General features: G+C 44.0%; 2 protein-coding genes across 7 annotated transcripts in view; one reads left to right on the top strand and one right to left on the bottom strand.

The window, feature by feature from the left end:
* The window catches only part of filip1l (filamin A interacting protein 1-like), a 293,850-nt gene extending 285,507 nt beyond the window's left edge, over positions 1–8,343 (bottom strand). The window contains exon 1 of the mRNA XM_070893705.1: positions 8,071–8,343. The gene's annotated coding sequence lies outside the window, so the exon portion shown is untranslated. The remainder of the gene's footprint in view (positions 1–8,070) is intronic.
* cmss1 (cms1 ribosomal small subunit homolog) overlaps positions 1–21,061 on the top strand; it is a 362,453-nt gene that overhangs the window by 299,743 nt on the left and 41,649 nt on the right. The window lies entirely within an intron of this gene.

The raw sequence follows: 21,061 nt of genomic DNA, 5'->3' as shown, positions 1-21,061 counted from the left end.
TTTCCAACCACTTGAGAGCGCAGACGGGTCTCGGTTTAACGTCTCATCTGAAAGACGGCATCTTTGATAGTGCAGCACTCCCTCAGCACTGCACTGGAGTGTTAACCTAGATTCATGTGCTCAGGTCCCAGGAGTGGGACTTGATCGCACAACCTTCTGATTCAGAGGCAAGTGTGCTACCCACTGAGCCACAGCTGACACAGTGAGGTGAAGGAGGGGGGAGAGAACATCTGTCATGATATATACTCATCACAGAATCAATCCTTTAATGTGACATTAGGAAAAGGTCATCTTGCCCTACTCACCATTCCCGATTTTGCAGCACCTGTCACATGGTGCTGCGGGCTATTTTTGTGCACTAGTAGAACAAATGACACCTGGCTCGTAAACATCAGATCAATAAAATCCATGTTCTTGTATTTTGCTTTTGGACAGAGTGCTAGCCCTTTATCACTGCACAGCAGGTGTTAAGTACATCACAGCACTTGGTCTGAAATCTGAGTCAAGTACTCAGCTGCTAATACTGTACAGGGGACATTTGAGAGCATGGGGGTTAATTCAGGGTGGACGTTATGCATGTCAAGATATTTGTTCAGTCTAAATTATGCTATTCAGTATGTGAGCATTTAGGTAAGAGCCGAGGTTTAAGTCAGTAGCTCCATATTGTATGTTTTTTTTTAAACCAATGGTATAATTGGTAAACCTGCTCAATTTTATCTAGCCGTTGGTACCTTATGGCTTTGGGTTTCAAAACTGATTTCACTTCTTGAACAACATAATAACTTATTAATTTGTTTTCTGCTACATGCTGTTAAGCTATTCTAACCAAGAAGGCTTTCAGGACATCTGTATCCTAAGAGTACATTATATTAATAGCCTGTTTCAAAATATAGTCTCTTTGCTGTATCCCCTCATTTTTTCCCCTCTCTCTATTTCTCACATTTAGGCTTACACTGCATCTATGATTATGTGAGAGAAACTTTTGTCATACCATGACTATTTTTGGCCTGTGGATTTGAGTGTCCTAATATTTTCTTAGATATTTTACATTCATGGTAAGACCTGGCTGTAAAAACACTAAGTGCTGGCTGTGAGGTTTCTGTGAATTACATGAATATTTTCTTGTCTCTGACATGACCTCCACAAGTGAATTCCATCAAAGGTTCTAAGGAAGGTTAAATAAAGCATTGCTGCTTCAAAGTTTGAATGGCATCATAAAATCCCATTTGGCTGACACAGTGATGCCTGACAGCCCTCAGGCCGCCAAGCTGTTAGTTATCTCATTTCTTCTTCCCCTCCACCATCCACACATGGGAATATCAAACATGGGAAAGAACAAGCCAAATTGGAATGATTTCTGCTTCAGCCACCATAAGCAAAAAACAAATCTCTTGTAGGGGAATTCCATTCTTGATCTAATCATGTTGCCCAAAGCTTTGAAAATAACTGTGAGACAGGTAGACAGGGTAATTTTCACACAATGCCAAACAATATTGTTTGAGCATAACTGTAACTGGGAGCAATGATATTTAATAGCGCTGTTCTGGTTCTGACTCCTGATTAAACGGGCCTTTCCTCCACCCTAAGTATTTCTGCAAAGAAAACAGTGCAAGTTGCGCTGGTATATATGTTATATAGATATATATAGATAGATATGTTGGTAGGAAGAATTAAAAAATTATTACTTTTTAAATGCTGAGAAACTGTTAAATGTTGGTGTTCAGAGAGATTTAGATGTTCTCATACAGGAAACACTGAGGGGTAGAAATTGCCCTCTGCTGGAAACGGGGGCCACCTACCATTTTTGAAGTGTTCTGGTCACCGCAATGGGTGCGGCGGCCTATCCGGAGAAATTCAGCTCCTCGAGGTTTTTTTCCAGCGGGGCGGAAGTGGGTCATCATGGGGGCAGAAGTGGGAGCGAAGAGGAGTGCCCGTCACTAGCGAGGCGGAAGTGGGGGCGGGACGTAGTGACTGCCGCTGTCAGTCATCAGTGCCGCGCTGATGACATCATTGCACTGCCACGTCACAATGCCTCTCCCCTTCAGTTAAAGGGGAGGGGTGCTGCGAACTCTGCGTTGTTAGGTCCACTGGGCCACCAGGCAGTTTTCAGCCGGGCCAGCAGGCTGATTGTTGGCGGCCCGGCCGAATCCAATTGTCGGCCCGACTTTGCATTTAAAAATAAATGATGGCTGTGGCAGTGCACCCTCCTCTTTAAGAGCGGCCACGCTCTTGGTGCACTACCAGTATGGCAATTTCGCAAGGGGGTCCCTGCCAGACAGCATGTGTACGCCGTGGTAGGAAAATGGGCGGAGCTCCTGAGGAAGGGCAATTTCTAAAATGGTGGCCCCTCCACGGAGAGTCGGCAGCCATTCCGTGCCGCCCTGTGGCCGCCGCTTTCCTGTGGCCATAGGCCTTATCGGGAGGGGCAATTTCGGCCCCAGAAAGTTAGCATTTAGGTACAGTAAGCAATTAGGAAGGCAAATGGCATGTTGGCCTTTATTGCAAGGGGGTTGGAGTACAAGAGTAGGAAGTCTTAGTATGATTGCACAAGGCTTTGATGAGACCACACCTGGAGTACTGTGCACAGTGCTTCTGAGGAAATACATACTTGCCTTGGAGGCGGTGCAACAAAGATTCACTAGATTGATCCCTGGGATGAAAAGATTGCTCTATGAGGAGAGATTGAGTAGATTGGGCCTATGCTCTCTGGAGTATGGCTCCTAATTGTTAAATTCTTACGCATCTGTATTTTTTTATATTTTCAGGACATGTGGCTTCTTATCAGAAGATTCATAGATCATATAAAACTGTGAATATGTGACTAATACACTGAGTTTTATATGGGTAAAGATAGCCAGGAGTGCCAGGTTCTTATGCATATGGTGGAAAGGAGGGAGATTACCTCCAAAACACATTGCGGAAGCTTGGAAGCAGACAGTGCATAGCGTGATGAAACTAGAATGGGAGTAAATCAAGGAAATAATTAGAGGATAAGTTACTCTTGGAGAAAAAAAGTAGATAGAAACTGGATTTGAGAGTGGGTCATTATACTGTGCTGTAATACTGAGCTGAAAGGGAGAAAGATTCCAGGATCAATCCTTGGTTGTGCTGAATTATTTGATTTCAGCCAAACACTGGGAGTGCTCCAACATCCCAAGGCTAAAAGGGTGGGAGGGGGAAATCAGCCAGGGTTCCTGCTCCTGATTGCTATGCAACGATCATGTTGAATTTGTGTGTGTCAGATGTTGGTTTGAAAGCAGAATCGACTTAGCTGTGAGAAACCTGCCAACACTCCCTATTCCAGAACCTGTAGGCATGAATAGTGTCAGTTGGATGTGGCGCTGGAAGGCAGTTAACTCTCACAAATTTGTACCTTCAAAAGAAGGATAAGAGAAAAATCAGAGAGCATTTGGAGATGAGAGAATAGGCTTGGGTTTTTAATTTTAATTAACTCATCATGAATGTTAATTTATCAGGCATGAACTTGAGTGCTACAAAGCACATTGCTAGTTTTGCTCCCTTTGTATCTTTAACATTTTTTAAAAAACAGTAATTAATATCCACTCAATTTTATGTCTGGGATACATACCAGAAGTTTAAAAACTCGATTTGCTGTAGTTCTTGTATTGGTCGTGACTTAGAATTTGAGACCGATCTCAGCTGAAGTAGTGGGTGACAGAAATTCAATTGCCTAGAAATTTGGGGGGTGTGCCGATGTTTGGGCCCTTACCCTGCGCACAAATGTTGAGGTCTGAGGATCCCTGGATGTTGGGCCTCGAACCTCATTCCAATACAGACAGCGGTGTAGACGGAGCCCCAAGCAGGTAAGTGGTAGAAGTTTGGGCCGCTGCAAGTGCAAAGGTAAGTGACACCCTCGCGGGGTGATCGCGGGTCCGTGGGGGGTGGCGGGAGGGGTGATCACGGGTCTCATAAGGGGAGGCGTTCGTGGGTCTCGCTAGGGGTGGGATGATTGCGGGTCTCAGTTGAGACAGTTGTGAGTCTGGGTGGGATGATTGCGGGTCTCGGAAGGTGCCTGGAGGTTGTGGATTTCGGAGTGGGGGGGTGGTGACGAGGGTCTGGCGGTGGGTAGGAGGAAGATCGGAGATTAAGGCCTGGGCCTAGAAATTGGGGCTGAAGGGGCTGGGAGCAGCAGCAATTTGGAGGGTGGTTTACAGGGAAGTAACTTATCTTTTTTTCTGCAGGCAATTTTTGGAGTTGGTTTCCCTGAGGCAACAGCATTGGCAATGGGTCTAACGCCTGCTTCTGGCATGGACAAAGGACGTCTCTTGTTTGCTCTTGCCCAATTTGGTGGGTGGCACACTTCCCGTCTGGCCTTTTGGGGACTTGGGAAGCCTATAGTACTTGTAAAACCGACAAATGTCTTGGCCATTATATCTCTAATAGCTAAAACTTTATTGGAGCACAAGTACCATCCTGCATTAGTTTCCCTCCGAACCTAATAATAAAGCTGATTTGATTAAAGCCCAACTGCCCACCCTTCCAAGTGAAGGAGGAAGTATGACAGCAGTGTAAATCTTTAATGGAGAAAATGTATTGAAAAAATGTAAATTAAATACTATGGTTCAGCCTCCAAGGTCACTTAGAGGTTGGCATCTGTTCAAAAACGTAATATCATATCCCTTTAGCAGTTGCCCAGTGCACTCATCATCATGCTCCTTTAATGAGTGATGTGTTTTACATATAGTACAAGACCGACTTATTTAGGACATATACCCATCATATCACTTAATCGCCCCGAAGGAAGCATACTTGTACAGATTTATGCTGGAAACTGGATACAGTACGACAGTAGTCTACGTCAGTCTATAAGTATTATGAAAATTGACTTCTTGCAGAAATATTTGCTGACAGTAAAGTGCACCTTTAACAGCTATATTTACTGAAGGGGCGACATCTTTTCAGAGCTTTCAACACAGATAATGGTGTCACAATCGGCAACGGGCGGAACCTGGTAGTGCACAAAACAGAAAATTCATCTTCCGCTATAGCAACTGGTTTTGATGTGAAAGAATTCGGGCATATTTTGGGGAAAATAAAGTATATTAATTGTAGGTCTTGGTGTTTCCCACTTAATTTAAGGTTTCTTGTATTAGAGTAGAATTCTTTAATTTGACATCACTTTGGAAAAGCAATTGTTTTATTTTTTGGGGGGAGATAGCAAGTAGTAACATTAATCGTCAGGCTGCCGTTGATACCCTAATTGTGAGAATGTGAATGTTTGAATATTAAGGAGTAGTTCCAAGGGAGAAATAGGCCAGTTCTGGGGTCACTGGGATGGAATGGATCAATGCATTCAACGGAAAGGCTCTTGAGCTTGCTGTAGGAACTGGTGTCCACTCAGTTCCTTGTACACTTTATTATTTTTTGATGGCAGTTACAAAAAAAGAGAATGATTACTTCTTTTCCACTGGCGACCAAAGTAGTTGTTTTGTCTACAAGTTATGCGATAGTGGTGTTGAGATTTACCTGAACTATATGATTAGAACATATTTGGGGAAATCTTCCGGCATTCTCTGCCTGGGCTCAACAAATATTATTGAATCAGGCAGGTCAGAGCGCATACCTGTACAAGGTACTTGCCCAAAGCGCCTTCCTTTTAAATTAACCCACTTGATTTTCCGACATTCACTGCACTCAGGCAATCCAGGAAAATTTCCTTTTAGTGTGTAAATTTAGATTAGTATTGCTGGACAAGAAACTTTGAATTAGGTCTATGGATTGACGGTATTGGTGTGAATAATGATAAACTGAAAAATTGGAGGATGTTATTTCTTTGTTCTAATTTCTTAAAGCATAAAGGGTTATGGGGAACGGGCGGGCAGGGAAGTGGAGCTGAGTCCATGATCAGATCAGATCAACCATGACCTTATTGAATGGTGGAGCAGGCTCGAGGGGCCATATGGCCTACTCCTGTTCGTATTTCTTATGTTCTTATTAATGCAGCCTTCATTTGACAAAGATCATGCCTTGATTTCATTATTTGTGATTGGAAATTTAATTTACACATACTATCATCATCATAACAGGCAGTCCCTCAAAATCGAGGAAAATTGCTTCCACTCAGTGAGTTCTCAAGTGACTGTACAGTCCAATACGGGAATTACAGTCTCTGTCACAGCTGGGACAGACAGTCGTTGAAGGAAAGGGTGGGTGGGGAGTCTGGTTTGCCGCACGCTCCTTCCGCTGTCTGCACTTGGTTTCTGCATGCTCTCGGCGACGAGACTCGAGGTGCTCAGCACCCTCCCGGATGCCGACCCGGATGTACACAGATTATAACACCCCACAAAACTTCACCTGGAAAATTTACTGCAACTGCTCTCTTCCATCTGTGTATATAATACTGACATTGCTTGTCTGGCAGTAAATGTCAAGCATTAAAGAAAGGGAAATACAGAAAATTCTCAGTAGCTTGACAATTTACTGCTTTTGCTTGACAACATTTACAAACCAGCTACATGTATCTTGTGTTCATTCCGCAGCTAAAAATGTGAAATATGTTTAGGGAAGCAGGAAAATCTCACTGTTTTCTCAAAATTTCAGTTTGATTGCTTTTGTTTCTGTTAAAGACAGAGCAATGTTAGTTTAGTGAACTGGCAAATTAATAGCCTTTGCTATTAGATACTTTAAGCATAAATGCAGCAGCCATAACCAAGTGCCTTACTGAGTTTTTCACAAAACCCAGCCTAGAAGTGAAGGGTTAACATCACCGAGAGCAGATGGACATCTGAGAACATAATTCACGTTGCACTGTAAATCAAGTAGCTTTTTAAAATAATTACAGTACAGTATATTTGTAACATAATTTCAGCTCGACACAAATATAATCACTCAGCCACTTTTTCTCATTTGTTCCTTTACTGTGACAATTTCAGACAAATGTTTATATTCACAGTACTAAGCAGAATATTTGCTTTGCCCTGTGTTACATTAACTTAGCGATAAATTTCCATAGTAACATATTTTAGACACGAGAAATTTGGACCACCTTACCTGCCCATTCAATTATCCTCTTTCTTTCTTCTGACATATATCTATTATTTATAAAATGTAATAAACTTGGATACCAGGTATTTGTCTATTTCTCATTAAAATCCTTAAAGTTTCCTGATCAACCACATCCAGCAACAACAACTTGCATTTATATAGTGCCTTTACCAATTTGCTCCATATGCTGACAACTCTTTTGCTAAAGAAATATTGTCTTAGTTACCTATTTAGTTTCCTTTAAGTTGTCTCTGGAAATCTATATTTACAGCAGTAAAACTTTTTCTTTCAAATTTATCAAACTGGTCACAATCCTAAATTTGTATCCAGTTTCCCCTTAATATTCTGTGTAAACAATATTTGTGATAGAATACTAAACTTTTTCTATCCATTAATATTAAAATAATGCTATTCTCTAAGAAAATAGATAACGAAAATAGTCATGAATTATTGGCTATACTGGGAAATAAAGATTAATTCAGATACATTTTACTTTGACAAATACAAGTCATTCTGACATTTCCTGGTGTCATTTCCTTAAAAAAGTCACTTTTAGTCGAATGTGTTTAAATATATATCGGTTCTGTCTACTCCTCTCACACAAAGGATTTAATTACTAATCGAACCAATATTTGAATGGTCCAGCCTTTTGGAAAACAAAGTCCATTGTAGAACACCACCCCCCCCCCCTTTTATAAATACACCTCTAACTGAATGTAGAACAGGTTTCTTTAAAATTGATCCCATATGTTATTTTGTGCAGGTATCCAAGTAGGAGGCAAGTAATGCTAGTCACATCTCCCAATCTAAAAAGTCAGGTGAAATACACAACAACGCAGTCAGCAAAATAACCATTATTACAACTGTTCTGTCCAAAAAACAATATTTTAGTCAGGTTGAAGACGTAATGCTATTATTTTGAAATTTCAAACATCAATATACAGTCATTAATTTTAACTAATTTTTATTCTTGTGCATCTCCTGTTAATCTGTTATCACAACATTTTATTAGCAAAATGATTACTGACAAAATAACACTAACCACAATCAATATAGTGGGCTTACTGTTGGACTGCAAGTGGAATTTTCTCCTCCTCCTTTGGACCTATGATTGCAGCTCTGACCCAAAATCCAGCGATCTGTTACAATAAGTCCCGTGTATCATAGATATCCAGTCTTCAGAAAAGAAGACAATGCGTTGGACACGTTTATGCTGGCTTCCTTTTCTTACTCCAGTTTTCGTTGAAGACATTGCACAGGAAGTATGTTTGACTGAACATAGAACATAGGTTTTATTTTGTCTGTTTAAGGATTGGAGGAGTGTGCAAGGATCTATCTGTGTCTGTAGACTTGGGCAGTGGGGAGGACCTGGCATGGAGTGGAATGATCCTCTATATTTATCTCCCACATTCAGTGGAGCTATGCACAATAAAGGCAGATGGCTCTGTCAGAAAGCTGACCTAGTCTCTCCATAGAGAGATGTAACAAGACAGGGCTTCAGGGCTTGGAAAGAGCTAACCATATGTTTCTGTTGCTAATGAAGTAGAATAGTACACTTTTTATGTTAATCCTAATCCTTTTAGTATCCAATTGTGTTTATCAAAAAGATCTTTTAAATGTTTTTTTTAATTACTTAAATTACTTTCATTGTTTGAATATCTTTAGTGTCGTTTAAAGTACTTGCATGATTTCCATGCTATTTAGCAACATTTTTCTTACAATTTTGAATGCTTAGTGTTATAAAGTTAAAATAGTCAACATATCAAAAATTAGTTTTTAACACAGAAGAATATAGGTGCAAACCGAAATGTATTTCAGTCTAGATGGGTTTTATTCAGAGTTAAATCTATAGTCTGATAAAATGATTATGTTTGAAAAAATGTTAAAAGCGAACATGATTCTGTCACACAAAACTGTCTTGTTTAAAATAGCAATGTAAAGATAGTTCTGTTTTTTTAGGAATATATAACCTGAGATTATAAGTAGTCTCCATTGCACAGTCCCTTTTCCCCTCCCCCAATACATTTGTGGGACATGAGTCACATAGTAGAATGTGATACCTTTTAGATAATGAATATAATAATAAAATGTCTTATCATTTCATTGAATACATTGCCCCAATCTCTGCTTCATATCGTGACAAACTGTGAATGATGTATCATTTCATGATTAATTTACCATTACACTTCTTAAATCACCATTATCTCGCATCAATATTTTAATGTCAGATATTTAGCATTAAAACGCCTTCTTTATCCAAAACTATGTTTCAAAGGCAATATTTTTGTAGGTAAGATTAAATTCTGCAACTGTAGTTTGTTTACTAATGGTGGTGACCTCCAATCTTCACCCCCTATCTTTTGTCCGAGATCAGCTCCTGGAGTGAAGAGTAGAGGTAGGCAGTCATTATTAATTAACCATGAGGCTGGTAAGTCTTGAACCCATTGCATTTCAAACTCAGTTTTTTTGTTACAAACAGGCTATTTTAATGTTGTTTAAGCATTTTTTTAAAAAAACAGTGCAACCTTAAGAAAATTGTTCAATAGGATTGTGTCCAATTAATGCACCTTTTATTCAAACTATAACATCAGATCCTTACAAAAAGTCAAGTTTAGAGGCAAGAGGACTATTTGAGGAAATAGGGGAATTGCCCTTCGTCCTGGCAGCATGTTACTGTATGGTGGTTCAGCCTATAAATTGCACAACGAAAGCATGGACAAAATTCACTCGTAGACTTTTGTTGGCTGAATCATATGAAAATCATTTCCTTACATTGCAGTACCCATTTTTTTAAATGAATTTAATTGAGGCAGCCCATTGTCACAGCAAGTTGGTCTATTAGTGGGCATGAACTGTTTGGACATTGCAACTAATACAATGGCCTGTTTCTATGTTATAACTTCCAGTATATGGTAATAGAAGGGAGCCCACTGAAATTCAAAACTTGCAAAATGAAGATTATTTTTTTTTAATAGTTTATCCGTACTTTCAGTGTGCTACTAATTCAATTCTTTGAAAACTTAGAAGCATCGCTACCATTCACGGCTGTGTAATCTCTTTTTTCTGCGACATTTAACTAGGGACTTTAAAGCATGCACACAGTTTGCCCTGGAGTGGTGTTTCCAGTGTAAATATGGCTTACATTTCAACAACTGTGTTACTGATATTAGCTATGGTCTCACTTTTCAATAAGTGACAGTGAGCCTGTATATCTACTATATGACAGCTTGCATCTGCAAGTCGGCCTACAACGTTGCACTGAGTGACTGTTAAATGGTGGCAAAGTCCATGACCACAGTTGTTCTATCCATGAAGGTAGATGATGTGGAAATGATGATTGAAGGCATAGGGGGAGACATGAGAAAATAATCTGTTAATCAAATCAAATCAAATCTCTTTCCAATTTTCAGGAAAATGTAGAATATATAGAGATCAGAGGAGAGAGATATATCTATTACAAAATTAAATCACTTGTTTTTTTTAAATACTGCATTTTCCTTTATATTTAGACATTTATGAGAGATGTGCTACTTCCCAGAAATTTATGATTCAGCATTATTCCCTCCTAACTACCTTTATTCAGTGCTCAGTATGGTTAAAGATAGCTGTGAGCATTGCTAGATGGCCTATATCATGCAGGGCATGCAAGCTATGTAGTTGATGTCGCACAGAAACAGCTGATGCAGCATATGCTCAGAGAGGAGCTGAAATATTATGGGCTGCTGGTGGTGGCAGAGCCAAGTTGGCAAGATTTCACATGTGAACCTTTTTTCAGATTTTCCATTACTTTCCTTTTTGGGCGAAGCAAAGTAGTCACTACATTTATTGGTAGAGTTTTCCATTCCCCTACTAAAATGTGTGTTTAGAGAGCATGTATTGCATGTTTTAGAGTGAGGTATGGAAAAATCTTTTGAGAGCGAGCAATCTCATAACTCATGAGCGACTGAAAAGTACAGCATTCTATTTCTGCTGCATTGGTTTTAATAATCTCAACTACTTCTTCACCATAATCATATTTTCCATGTGATAGAATTTTTCAAAATGGGTATGTAACTGCACGAAGAGCACAAGACTGCATCAACCTCATGTTACGCATGTGCTTCAGATAGCTTGGTTGTCCACGTCTATGGATGTTGCTAGATGAGTATTGTTTGACGTAGAGAAAATGTTCCATCAGCTCAGGTATGAGAGGTGACATTATTTGTGTATTATTTGGTTTGCTTTATGGTAGAAAGAAGTGTTTAGAAATTATTCCGCTCAATAATTACATGCGTATGGCAAATAAGGGCGAGCATGGTGTCGGGTGCATTAGCAAAGTCGTTTCACCAAAGTGAAATCCTCCTTATGACCAAACCTGTCACGAGAGCAAATGAAATAATGCTGATGTTTAACAAATGCATTTCTTGACATTTTTAGGATATTAGTAATCCAACCTTCAAACAATATTGTATTAAACAGTGGCTATAATTACAAAGACAGTTCCATCTAGGGTTTATTTTTGAAAGGGTTTACTCGAGAACAAGATGAATTACCTGAGTTTGTTAATGAATGTCTGGATTACTAAGAAATTAAATCACTGTCTGAGTTTACATTTACAACGCCTTTAGATCTATTCAAAAAAAGTATTTTAACTTTTATGCTGATCTTATCTTCATTTTTTTGCAAGTATTGTGCTTTCTTTATCATACTACATCTCACTGCTTCTATATCTTAATTTACCAGTAAATAAACCCACTAGTTTTAGCCTGATGATGTGGTATTGTCCACATTTCAAAAAAGATAAAAGGACATGGTAGGGATCCCATGTCATCTCGAGTGGTTAGTAACTCCCTTCAGGAGTAATTGTTAATCTGTGGCACACTAACTCATACATATATGGCATATATAAGGGCACAGGTTTCAATTCAAAGGAGACTTGGGTCTGCCTATGGAAATTACCTTTTTATCATGGGCACAAAACAAACTGAAAATAAAAACAAAATACTGCGGAAGCTGGAAATTTGAAATAAAAACAGAAAATGCTGCAAAGACTCAGCAGGTCAGGCAGCATCTGTGGAGAGAGAAACAGAGTTAACGTTTCAGGTCAATGACCTTTCATCAGAACTGGTTGATGTTGGCGATGAACAGCTTTTAAGCAAGTACAGAACTGGGTGGGGGCCTGGGTGTTGGTGGGGTGCAAGAAAAGAATAAAAGGGAGAAAGAAGTCTGATAATATGGGGGGCAGGAGTGATTAAATGACAAAAGTGGTGATGGTGACAGTGAAACAAGTATAGAAATAAAAGATGGATCCCAGAGGAGGTGTAAATGGTTACAGTACAATAGCAGAGGAGATGAGTAGCATGGCAAATCTGGCAATGATAGGAAGACTCATCTGAGGTCGAACAGCCTTCCGCCACACTCCCAACTGACATGGACTGGTTGGGCCGAATGGCCTGTTTCTGTGCCGTATATCCTATGTAATCTGATGTAATCCTATCTTTTCGTTACCACTGATTATTTCTGCATTGGCAAGCTTTCACATGTTGATTCACATCATATGCCTGGTTGTGGCCATGTAGGAGAAAATAAATATGCTGTCTTGTACAGAAAATGGCCAGTTTGTTGAGTAAACAATAACTCCTACAGTGCAAAATGTCTCAGTCATATGGGGCCAACCCAATTGGCCATAACACACGGGTGGTTGATCTATAAGGTTGGCCTGTCTATAACAAAAAAAAGTGCAATCATGATAGAATGAACAGTGAAAAGCAATCACACTAAAACATGTTTATTAACAACAACAACATATTTTATTTATATAGCGCCTTTAACGTAGTAAAACGTCCTAAAGCGCTTCACAACAGTGTTATAGGACAAAACAGATAAATTTGACACCAAGACACATAAGAAGAAATTACGGCAGATGGCCAAAAGCTTGGTTAAAGAGGTAGATTTTATAGATCGTCTTACAGGAGGAAAGAGAGGTGGAGAGGTTTAGGGAGAACATAAGAACATAAGAAATAGGAGCAGGAGTAGGCCCCTCAAGCCTGCTCCACTATTTAATAAGATCATGGACCCAACTCCACTTCCCTGCCCGCACCTTTAGAGGTGCAGCATCCAAAATCCGGAGTTACGGAATGTTCCGGACTCCGGACCGATTGGTGGCAGGGTCATCCAGAATCCGTAAAATGTTCCGGAATCCTGACCCGCCGACCTCGAAGTCCCACCGCTGCCCGACCTTGGGGCTCGCCTCCACTCGTCTCGCCGCTGCTGCCCTTACCTCGGGGCCCTGCCGCTGCCCGACCTCGGGCCTCACCTTGCCGTTGCTGCCCTTACGTCCTCGGCGGGGCCCCGCCCGAATAACTCCACGGCAGTGGGGCCCACCCGAACAGCTCCACGGCCGTGGGGCCCCCCGGAACAGCTCCACGGCGCAGGGCCCACCCAAACAGCTCCATGGCAGTGGGGCCCACCCAAACAGCTCCACGGCAGTGGGGCCCACCCGAACAGCTCCACGGCAGTGGGGCCCCCCGGAACAGCTCCACGGCGCAGGGCCCACCCAAACAGCTCCACGGCGCGGGGCCCACCCAAACAGCTCCACGGCGCGGGGCCCACCCAAACAGCTCCACGGCAGTGGGGCCCACCTGAACAGCTCCACGGCGCAGGGCCCACCCAAACAGCTCCACGGCGCGGGGCCCTGCCCAAACAGCTCCACGACGCGGGGCCCACCCAAACAGCTCCACGGCGCAGGGCCCACCCAAACAACTCCACGGCGCGGGGCCCTGCCCAAACAGCTCCACGGCGCGGGGCCCACCAAAACAGCTCCACGGCGCGGGGCCCACCCGAACAGCTCCACGGCAGTGGGGCCCACCTGAACAGCTCCACGGTACAGGGCCCACCCAAACAACTCCACGGCGCGGGGCCCTGCCCAAACAGCTCCACGGCGCAGGGCCCACCCAAACAGCTCCACGGCGCGGGGCCCACCCAAACAGCTCCACGGCAGTGGGGCCCACCTGAACAGCTCCACGGCGCAGGGCCCACCCAAACAACTCCACGGCGCGGGGCCCTGCCCAAACAGCTCCACGGCGCGGGGCCCACCCAAACAGCTCCACGGCGCAGGGCCCACCCAAACAACTCCACGGCGCGGGGCCCACCCAAACAGCTCCACGGCGCGGGGGCCACCCAAACAGCTCCACGGCAGTGGGGGCCACCCAAACAGCTCCATGGCGCGGGGGCCACCCAAACAGCTCCATGGCGCGGGGGCCACCCAAACAGCTCCACGGCAGTGGGGGCCACCCGAACAGCTCCACGGCAGTGGGGTCCACCCAAACAGCTCCACGGCGCGGGGGCCACCCAAACAGCTCCACGGCGCGGGGCCCACCCAAACAGCTCCACGGCAGTGGGGCCCACCCAAACAGCTCCACGGCAGTGGGGCCCACCCAAACAGCTCCATGGCGTGGGGCCCACCCAAACAGCTCCACGGCGTGGGGCCCACCCAAACAGCTCCACGGCAGTGGGGCCCACCCGAACAGCTCCACGGCAGTGGGGTCCACCCAAACAGCTCCATGGCGTGGGGCCCACCCAAACAGCTCCACGGCAGTGGGGCCCACCCAAACAGCTCCACGGCAGTGGGGCCCACCCAAACAGCTCCACGGCAGTGGGGCCCACCCAAACAGCTCCACGGCGCAGGGCCCACCCAAACAGCTCCACGGCGCGGGGGCCCTGCCCGAACAGCTCCATGGCAGTGGGGCCCACCCAAACAGCTCCACGGCAGTGGGGCCCACCCAAACAGCTCCACGGCAGTGGGGCCCACCCAAACAGCTCCACAGCAGTGGGGCCCACCCAAACAGCTCCACGGCGCAGGGCCCACCCAAACAGCTCCACGGCGTGGGGCCCACCCGAACAGCTCCATGGCAGTGGGGCCCACCCAAACAGCTCCACGGCGCGGGGCCCTGCCCAAACAGCTCCATGGCAGTGGGGTCCACCCAAACAGCTCCACGGCGCGGGGCCCTGCCCAAACAGCTCCACAGCAATGGGGCCCTGCCCGAACAGCTCCACGGCGTGGGGCCCTGCCCGAACAGCTCCACGGCAATGGGGCCCTGCCCGAACAGCTCCACGGCGTGGGGCCCTGCCCGAACAGCTCCACGGCAATGGGGCCCTGCCCGAACAGCTCCACGGCGTGGGGCCCACCCAAACAGCTCCTGGATGGCGTGATGTCCAATCCTTGTCTCCCTTACCAGATCTCACACAAAAGTGCCTTTATCAAATGTGAGTTTATGTTATCATCCTCCTCTTCCCCTGTTCCAGTTACATGCACTAATTGTAGTAGAAAGTGCCTTACACAATGCAGGTAAAGTATATTTACATAACAAACGTTTACCACCAGCATTCAGTAGCCAAGGATATAAAGCACTCTGAACAATCAAAAAAATACTCTTGCACACTACTTTTCTTCTTGCCATTTTAACAACAAACACACACAAAGATTAAATACACTTGCATATGCAGGCGAAAACGAATGTTGATAGCCTATGCCCAACGACATTAGCATTATTTGCTCATCAGACATGTAATTAGTCACACCTGGATTCCCATTTAGCCACATGTGGCTGGTGGCTCCACCGGTACGCTCGCGGCCTTCCGCGAGAGGTGGGCGCCGGAGGGACTGGAGTGCATCATCACCCCCGGCAACCAAATTTTAATTTGATTTTATATGTTTTAAAGTTTAATTTGTTTTAATTGCCAGTGTTTTTAGTGTCCCCCTTCCCTTTTATAGGGGGCACTTGGAAAAAAAATGATTTTAGTGCCCAAAAAAAACCCCCAAAAAATACAAAAGAACCACAAAAAAATGGCCTTGAAAATGTTTTGTGTGTCCCCCAGATCGGGGGGCACGATTTAATGTTTTTCTCCCAAAAAAGTTGTGGCTGGTGGCTCCACCGGTACGCTCGCGGCCTTCCGCGAGAGGTGGGCGCCGGAGGGACTGGAGTGCATCATCACCCCCGGCAACCAAATTTTAATTTGGTTTTATGTTTTAAAGTTTAATTTGTTTTAATTGCCGGGTTTTAGTGTCCACCTCCCCTTTTATAGGGGACACTTGTAATTATATGATTTTAATGCCCCCCCAAAAAAAAATCACAAACAAAAAACAAAAAAAATTAAAAAAAAGACGGCAGTTAAAAGTGTCTGGAGTGTCTCCCAGATCGGGGGGCACTCGATCTAATGTTTATTTTGTCCCCCCCCCAAAAGAGTTGTGGCTGGTGGCTCCACCGGTACGCTCGCGGCCTTCCGCGAGAGGTGGGCGCCGGAGGGACTGGAGTGCATTATCATCCCCGGCAAACAAATTTTAATTTGATTTTACATATTTTAAAGTTTAATTTGTTTTAGTGTCCCCCTCCCCTTTTATAGGGAGCACTTGTAAAATATATAATTTTAATGCCCCCAAAAAAATCACAAAAAACCCACAAAAAAACAAAAAATATCTTTTAAAAAGAGGGCAGTTAAAAGTGTCTGGAGTGTCCCCCAGATCGGGGGGGGGCACTTGATCTAATGTTTATTTTGTCCCCCCCAAAAGAGTTGTGGCTGGTGGCAAACATATTGCCCAACACTACATTAAGGCTGCCAGTTAAACTGGCTACCTCCCACTGAAGAGTGGATTCCTGGCAGACACCTCATTCTTGTGCTCAAATGAATCGGATCATTCCAACAATAATAGTGATGGATGTTTGCTCGAAATCTGAAATAAAATAGCAAATTATTGTCCCAGGTCCTTGTGGAACACTGTCAATGCCTGGCTCATTAACATATTAGTTCCTCTCTATCTTAGCAGCTACAGTATATGCCTGTAAGGAGCATAAGCCCAGTTTAATTTAAAACACACCACTTAATCGTGACTCATTTCTAAATTATTTTTGTGAAAAAAGGGCAAAAATCCCAAAATGCAGCAGTAACTCTGGTTTTGATCTAATTATAGCAGTGGATACAGTTCAAACTCGACATGTACTGAAGAATTGTCCTAAGTCAAATTTACCAATTGTTTACAGTAATTAGACAGATCAGTTTTAGCTATTGAAAATATCAGAGTTTTAATCCTTTAAATGATGTCAGCTTTTTTTGTTCCATGAGGCAAATACCTTCCATTGATCGGTGATAAATTAGACACCGTTATAAATAATTTTAATGTGCCTCTAGGAAAGCTCAGCTCATAGCATATTTTTAATAAAAAGGATTGTTACCATCACTGTTCCAATACAAACATCTGGGTGAATAGCTATCCCGGAGTCCTCTTGGCATGTAATACAGACTGTTAATAATTTTAAATTGAACATTGTAAGATGTAGCATGCATCATTTTGCCAGTATTGCCAGAAGCATTGAGAGAACTAGATACACAGGCCATTACCCTATACTTGAACTGAAGACTGCTGGAAATCATCACCGGCATCGAGGATCAAGAACATACATCCGAGATACAATGTGTGATTTGTTGTGACACTTGTTAGGCCAAGCTTAGAAGCCTGAATGTACAACGGTTGGAGGCAGACCACGGTTACTCAGGTCAATTTCAGTTTCCTGTGCCGACAAGCAAGCCTGGAGCCAATGCAGGTCTCAGCCAGGTCCTCCAAAGGACGAAAATGTCAATGATCTTTTAATAGGATAAGATATTAAGTCTATACTTGTCATTTCCCACAAAGGATAAAAAAAGCAAATAAGATCCCTATTCTCATCACACAATCTGACACAGCAACAAAATAGAAAAAGACTTCTGTTCTCTGTTAAGATAAAGAATAGAATCAAGCTGTGTAAAACAAATTGAGATTGTTCAAACTATAGTTAGAACTGTACTACAAGTTGTAGGTTTGGGATAAAGATACTATAGCCCCGGCCTGCAAAGTATTAATAATAAAGCCTAATTTATATCAAATCCCCTGGTATTCCCCTCCTTCCAAAATCAGACAGTCCTACTAAAGACATAGAAAGGGCTAAAATGTTGAGTTCCACAAATTGATGTATGAGCTGAGAGAAAGAGGCCAGATGAGATAATAGTGGAGCACGAAGGAATATGTGGGCATTGAGGCCTACTGCCTCCTCACCACCAAACCTGTATCTCCCTCCTCTATCCCCGCTGGGACCACTGATAGCCTCTCCTTTGCCACTCGCTGTAATGTAAATTGGGGTGGGTCCTCAGTAGATTTTCCTCCCATCCATTTGTGTGTCCTCTGCTTCCTATGGACACAGTGGGGAAGATGGCAGTAGGCCCTGGGGAGCAGCAATAATGAGGTGCCACCCCCCACCCCCCCATGGAGGGAGAGGGCCTTGTAATCCCCAACACGTAACCTGTTGAAATCCCCGATCTTAGCCGAAGCATTCAGTGGAACATCACGTACAATTTGAGGTTCTTTTGCCACTTTCACATCCCTCACTGGCTCTTCTGGTGCAGTAATGGCATCCCCAGGCTCCTGCCATACATCACAAATGATTCCCAACCCAGCAAATTGAGTCGGGGGTGTGGCAGATTCAGAGGGTCAGCTGGACGTCTGTTCCAATGAAATTCTCCCCCAAAGAAAATAATTCTAATAAGAGACTCAAATTCCATCTCGAAAAGCCTATTTTTTATGGTGGGGTTCAGGGGGAGAGATAGTAACGACAAGAAAATATATATCACTTCTAACTTGGCCTGAATGATTTTCTAACTGGGTAGTTTTCTAAGTCTCGGCAATCCCTAAACCATGAGGAACAGATGTGGTCAGATCATGCATAAACAACAGAATACCATCTGTGCATAGTGACATTCTGTGCTTTACGTCTGCATACTTTACTCACACCCTTCACCCCCACAAACATTTGGATGGATTTAGGTTTTGGCTACAAAAGGTTGTTCTTCCCCTTGCTCTTACAAGTGATAAAGGATGGCTATCCTTCTCGAGGGAAAAAGACCCTCACTTAACACTGGCGGACTGCCAGATTCTTCACACAATTCTTATGGGAATAGTTTTTGGGGGTGCCAATTTTGTTTAATTGTTAACTATTCCTTTCCTTCTCCTTTACAGCTTTCAGATCTTATTTTGAGGCATTTGCAGCCTTTATTCCAGTCCATCAGATCTTTGTAGACTATAGGGCTAGAACCTGCACTTTTTTTGCATGCTTAATGCCCACTTAAAGCCTATTTTACTGCTGAAATGACGTATACCGCCCAGATATCCCCCATTTAGACACAAAATGGAAACTGACGCCCATTTTTAGGAAACTTATCGCCGACTTATCATTTTTAGGAAACTTATCATTTTTAGGAAACTTACTTTCCTCATGCGCTTAACGGCGGGAAAAAAATATTACCGTCCGGCCACTTTTTTGGGGCGGAATCATCAGAATTGACGAAATCATCGCCCATAATATCGCCCAAAGTTAATTTCCGCACTGATTTAACACCAAGATTCAATATTAATGCCCGCCCACTTTTTTTTGTCGTGAAGAGCATATTTACCAAAACTAACGTCCAGCAGAGCGCCCAGCGTCAATTTCACCACCTCGCACACATATCGCCCACAATATCGCTCGCCCACACAATGTGGAAATGTTCTGAACGAACGGCAGCAGTGTGGCTGGCATTTTTTAAATCCCACTCTTGTGTGAGGAGCTGATATCTGAACGATTTGCCTGAAAGAGCGTTGATGTGAGCGACAACGCTAAGACACTGCTGTGTGTATGCAGTTCAGACATCAATGGTGCCCATCACCTTGGTGCCAGTTAAAGTTTACGTTCATTGATGTTAAGTTGTATTTAACCCTTTCATGTTAAGGAATCACCAGTGTGTAACGGTACAGTTATCTGAGACAATGCGCAACAATTTTATACCAACGTTAGGCTGAAATCATAAGCATCACAGGCAATAACACCCAACCCCTGCCCACACCTCACTTTTTCCACCATTGATATAAATCACATGTTCACCATGTCCAACAACACAGAATGCAAAGGCAAAGCAAGAGCATCGTCCCCAGCCCCCCATACAGTGCAACAAATTGCATACACCCAGATGGAGATAAAGCACAGCCATCAACTGTGGACATGCACCTCACTTTCCTTACCCCCTCCCCTTCTTCTCCTCAACCTCTATCCCTTACCCTCCTGGCTCCACGGCGCCTGGCCGAGAAGCTCCTCAGGTGGTGCCTCATTGGGGGGGATGAAGACAGATGCGGTCGTTGGACAGATATGGGAGCGGGAGGTGCCGAGGGGGCAACATTCTCTGATGGAGAAGCAGGATCTTGGTCCTTGCTCTCATCTGTCGTTCGCAGTGGTGGTGCGGAACCTAGGGGTGGAGTGTCGCGCTCGGGGACCACTGGGAGGCCTGTGGCAGCAGTGTTCCTGGCTATCGAATCCAGAGACTCCGCCATCCAGAGAATGTACTCGGTCCTGGTGCCGGAGATGGTGGCCAGCTGTCGGGATATGCCCCCCAATGCTTCGATGAGTTGGTCACCAATGTCTACAGTCCTCCTGGACAACTGTACCATCTCTCCGCTGTCATGTGGCACAGATCTGCCGCATCCACGAGACCTCCGCAGGGCTGGGGACAAATGGGGTGCTCTGTGGCAAGGTACTTGGGCTCGGTTACCTCCAGAGTGGAGGCGGGAATGACCGGAGGATCACTAGATGGCCTTGGGTTGGAATGGCTTCTGGAGCGTGGCGATGCAGGTGCCTCGAAGTCCGTGCTCTCATCTGTGGAGAACAGACCCAACGAGTTGACGGGCAAGAATCGGATCTCCTCAGCACCAGATGTAGGCGGATCGTCTGCTGACTCCTCCACCTTCTGACCTCTGTAGTCTTGCCTTGGGACGCGCTGCTGGCTGAGCTGCAAAACACAAATTAGGTTATTAGAAGAGAAGGGGGTGCTAGGGTGACCAGGTGAGTCCAGCGCGACACACAACATATGCACAACAAAACCAGCACCACTCTCAAAATCATCACAGACGTCACATTTCATGACCATCAACACGTTTGCATGCCAATAATTTTCATTATTTATATGACAATTTTAGAAATCATCTGTCATATATGATTGTTCGGATATGAGTGGCTGTGGCATG

Source organism: Pristiophorus japonicus, chromosome 11 (assembly GCF_044704955.1).
Source record: "Pristiophorus japonicus isolate sPriJap1 chromosome 11, sPriJap1.hap1, whole genome shotgun sequence".
Lineage (NCBI taxonomy): Eukaryota > Metazoa > Chordata > Chondrichthyes > Pristiophoridae > Pristiophorus > Pristiophorus japonicus.
The sequence above is the reverse complement of the archived record's forward strand: the minus strand, read 5'-3'. Positions and strand labels throughout refer to the sequence as shown.